Raw genomic sequence first — 4,999 nt, 5'->3', positions numbered from 1 at the left:
CTTCCGGCTTTTTTCTTTTTGCTTATGTGGTGCTGAGGAATCGAAGCCAGGGCCTCATGCCTGTAAGGCAAGCACTGTTCCACTGAGCCACCTTCCCAGCCCTCTTATCTCCAATTAACCACCAGAAAACTGGAAGTAGTGCTGTGGCTCAAGTGGTAGAGCTCTAGCCTAGAGCTGAAAGAGCTCAGGGACAATACCCAAGCCCAGAGTTCAAGACCCATGACTGACAAAAACAAAAACAACCCCCCCCAAAAAAAACCTGACTTGTAAAGTATTTCATATCCTCTAAAATTCAATGGATTAAATTATGCTAGAGAACTATTATGTGAGTTCAGTCACTAACATTTTTATCAATATATGACAAATATCTACATGCTTGCTTAAGAAGTTAGATATATATCCATCTTGTTTACACCTCATCAACCTGTTTGGTGAATCCTTATAGGAGAAAAGGGCAAATCTCAAGCATGTGAGGTGTGGGTGTGGGGATGGGCTGTGAATCAAACCCAGGCCCTTGCACATCTAGGCAAATACTATGCCAGCGAGCTACATCTAGCCTTTTCTTTGAGATAGAGACAGTTGCTCAGGTAGGCCTAAAATAATGATCCTCCTCGCCTCAGCTTCCCCAGTGCTGGGATTACAAGTATGTACCACTATGCCTGGATTCACTGGATTTTCTGTTGATATTAAAAATTCTGAAAGAAAAAGAAATTGCTCTCAGAAAGAATTCTGGTTCCATTAAAAAAAAAAAAAAGATTGTTGGGTGCCAGTACCTCACATCTATAATCCTAGCTACTCAGGAGTCTGAGATCTGAGGACTGCAGTTCAAAGCCAGCCTGGGCAGAGAAGTCCGTGAGACTCTCTTTCTTTTTTGTCAGTCATGGGGCTTGAACTCTTGGCCTGGGCGCTGTCTCTCAGCTCTTCAGCTCAAGGCTAGTGCTCTACCATTTGAGCCACAGCGCCATTTCTGGTTGTCTGGTGGTTGATTGGAGCTAAGAGTCTCAGGGCCTTTCCTGCTTGGGCTGGCTTTGAACCATGATCCTCAGTTCTCAGCCTCCTGAGTAGCTAGAAATACAGGCATGAGCCACCAAACACCCAACTCTGTGAGACTCTTATCTCCAATTAAGCACCAGAAAATAGAAGGTGGTATTATGGCTCAAAGTGGTAGGGCGCTGGCTTGAAGTGAAAAAGCTCAGGGACTGTGCACAGGCCCTGAATTCAAGCCTCATGATCAACAAAAGAGATGATATGTATTTATTATTTCTTTACTTTTCATTGGCACTCATAATCAGAGGTTCTACAAAAACAATTGAAATAAAAATATAGTAAACATTTGTTTTTTTGAGGCAGTATTGGCACTCACATTTAATTAACTATTTAATACTTATTTTGATAAAACAAGTGTAATTTTTTGACCTAATTAAGCTATCAATATTGAATCCATACTTTGAGTACAAATGCAACTATAGGTTAATTATATTTAATGTGGAGGCTAGGGACAATGGTTCAAGTGGTATTTGAATTACTTTCAAGTGGTACTTGCCTACCAAGTATGAGACCTTGAGTTCAAACCCCAGGGCTAGGGCTGGGAAGGTGGCTCAGTGGTAGAGTGCTTGCCTTGCATGCTTGAGGCCCTGGGTTCAATTCCTCAGCACCATATAAGCAGAAAAAAAAGCCGGAAGTGGCACTGTGGCTCAAGAGGTAGAGCGCTAACCTTGAGGTAAAGAGCTGAGGGACAGCGCCCAGGCCCAGAGTTGAGGCCCACAACTGGACCCCCCCCCCAAAAAAAAAAAACAAAAAACCCAGGGCTATTCCATACCTTCCTCCAAAATACAATGAAAAGAATCTGCAAGCCGGGTGTGGGTGGCTCACGCCTGTAATCCTAGCTACTCAGGAGGCTGAGATCTGAGGATCACAGTTCAAAGCCAGCTTGGGCAAGAAAGTCCATGAGACTCTGATCACCAATAAAAACCACTAGAAAACCGGAAGTGGTGCAATGACTTAAGTGGTAGAGCGCTCGCCTTGAGCTGAAGAGCCCAGGGACAGTGCACAAGCCCAGAGTTCAAGTCTCACAACTGACCAAAAAAAGAAAAGAAAGAAAAGAATCTGCATGGGGTTTGCTCTGTGAGATGTTTTCTCCAGGCCAACTCTCATCAGCTCTTTCTTCAGTGGAATCAGGGAGAAGATGGCCAGCCAAGTGGTAGGGCCATCCCCCAGCGATGGAGACTTCCCGCATACATCTACCCTCTAAATGTGTGTTTCCAACAATGCATGACTATCACCACTCAAGGGTGTGGATTTTAACAGCATTTTTTTTTTTTTTTTTGGGTTGTGGGTCTGAACTTTGGGCCTGGGCACTGCCCCTCAGCTCTTCAGCTCAAGGCTAGCGCTCTACCACTTGAGCCACAGCGCCACTTCCGGCTTTTTCTACTTATGTGGTGCTGAAGAATCGAACCCAGGGCCTCATGCATGCAAGGCAAGCACTCTACCACTGAGCCACCTTCCCAGCCCTTAACAGCATTTTTTTAATGTGAAAAAAAAAACTCTCTGACAATAATAATTGACTATGACACATCTTAAAAATAAAACAAATGCAAGCCAGCTGCTGATGGCTACTCTGGAGGCTGAGATCTTAGGAGCAGTCTGAAGCCAACCTGGGCAGGAAAGCATGTAAACTCTAATCTTCAATTAACCATCAAAAAGCTGGATCGGAACTGTGGGTCAAGAGGTAGTGCATTAATTTTTTGCACAAAAACACAGGAACAGCCCCCAGGCTCCAAGTTCAAGTCCCAGGACTGTTATAATAAATAAATACAGATGCAAATCTCTGAACTCTGGAAGGCACTACTATGTAAATCTGAAGACTTTTTTTTTTAATAACAGTGTCCAGTGTTTTGGAATTAATGGTAAACAGTCTTTAATAGCAATAAGATACTCAGGTTGGATGTGACAAGAGAACTTCGTGTTCCTCAAACTCTCCCTTCATGCTTGGGTTCAGCGGTCCACTTTTGTTAGCAGAGTTCAGAAGATTCCTGAGAACCAAGTATTAGTGGAATGACGTGGTAGAATAAGCACCAAGGGCCAGCAGCTGCCGTCTAATGCTTTACCTACTGGCTGCTACTGTTCACAGCAGCCATGAAACACATCAAGGAGGGATAAAGCATGTAAGAAATTACATAAAATTACAATTTTACATTCTAAGGATTCTAGAAGCAAATCTCAGTTACAGGAAACAAACTACATTCTGCAAAGGTAAGCTCTGTACAATTTTGAATGTTCCCATTGGGCTTAGAATCACAAGGAAGGGAACCTACATCATCTTTAAACTATTCTGATTAAACTGAAGTAAGTAAATTTTTCTTTTGTTGTGTCTGGTCGTGGGGCCTGAACTCTGGGCCTGGGCACTGTCCCTCAGCTCTTCAGCTCAAGGCTAGCACTCTACCGCTTGAGCCACAGCGCCACTTCCGGCTTTTTTCTTTTTGCTTATGTGGTGCTGAGGAATCGAACCCAGGGCCTCAGGCATGCAAGGCAAGCGCTCTACTACTGAGCCACCTTCCTAGCCCCTGGAGTAAGTAAAATTAAATGGCGTGTGCTTTCCAAGGTGCAGATAGACAATTAAGGGTGGCCTTGGGGTTTCAAGGCTGAGATCTAAGCAACAAGGAAGCAACATCACTATTTTCCTTATAAACCACTCACAAGTTCAACAACTGGGCTATGTCGTGGCATGGAAAATGATCAGATTGGGGTTTTACTGTGTCATTTGGAAGTTGCTTATATATATTCTGAGAACAACTTCAGGATAGTGTTAGTAAAGATATAGTAGCAGTTATGATAAGAGGAACAAAAGAGCATAAGGCAGGAGAATTGAGTGTAATTTCCAGGAGAGAACATGCTGGTCTTTTACTTTGCTAAGCATCATGTGATGGGCTGTTTCTCTGGACAGTAGACAGATTCTGAGGAAAGGCTTCTCTACTACAGTTAGTCCTTTGCAGGACGGGCTCAGGGGGAGCACACATAAGTAATTCTGTATGAGAAACAAACCTCCTTTACCAAGCTCAGGAATGAGGTAGCAAATCGCTGGCATGCAATCTTCCAGCTAGAGGGGCAGGATCCAGTAATAAAGCATACAGAGAGTTAACATTAAAGTACAGTAAAATGCCACAAAACCCAAAAGCTGGATAGACAGGGAAACAAAATTGGATTCTTCTGTATGTGCCCCCAGAGAAAGAAGTGTCTCAACAGTTCTTTTAACGCTGAGGTTTAGCTGAAGGATGTCGGAAGGGGAACAAAGATTGTCCTGTCCAGAGTGTGAGCAGGAAAGGAAAACAGAAAAACAAAGTCAGTGGATCAGAAATGCAGATTTGGGTACAGAATTCAGTATGATATTTCAATCACATTCAAAAATACACATCTTGCAACAATTTAATTCTGACTGAAAAGAAAATGCTGAAAAAAACAAACTGTAGCCGGGAGACAGTGGCTCACGCCTGTAATCCTAGCTACAGAAGAGTCTGAGATCTGAGGATCGAGGTTCAAAGCCAGCCCAGGGAGACTCTTATCTCCAATTAACCACCCAGAAAACTGGAATTGGTGCTGTGGCTCAAGCGGTAGAGCACCTGCCTTGAGCTGAAGAGCTGAGGGGCAGCGCCCAGGCCCAGAGTTCAGGCCCCATGACCAACAAAACAAAACACACAAAACCAAAAAAACAAAAACAAAACAAAACTGTATTACGAAGTGCAGAATAAAACTGGATTGCCAGTGACTAGCATGGACACTAAGCATGCATGAACAGAGATGGATTCTGGCTGAGCATCAGGAGTTCTGTCTGTGGGAGGCCATCTTCCCCTCAACTCTCATTCTCCTCTTGGTGAAGATGATGGAAAAAAGTCTTCATGCCAAGCCAGATAAACCAAGAAGGTTGAATGAGGAAAGTCTTATCACCAGGGGAAAGTTTCCACCTAGAAGCCAAATGTATTGAACAATTTTTTTTTTTTTTTTT

General features: G+C 43.4%; 1 protein-coding gene across 2 annotated transcripts in view; it reads right to left on the bottom strand.

The window, feature by feature from the left end:
* Lrch3 (leucine-rich repeats and calponin homology (CH) domain containing 3) overlaps positions 1–4,999 on the bottom strand; it is a 121,672-nt gene that overhangs the window by 3,594 nt on the left and 113,079 nt on the right. The gene's annotated exons all lie outside the window — the stretch shown is intronic.

The sequence above is a fragment of the Dipodomys ordii genome, unplaced genomic scaffold, assembly GCF_000151885.1.
Source record: "Dipodomys ordii isolate 6190 unplaced genomic scaffold, Dord_2.0 Scaffold45, whole genome shotgun sequence".
Classification (NCBI taxonomy): Eukaryota; Metazoa; Chordata; class Mammalia; order Rodentia; family Heteromyidae; genus Dipodomys; species Dipodomys ordii.
Note: the sequence above shows the minus strand (reverse complement) of the source record. Positions and strands in the feature narration are given on the sequence as shown.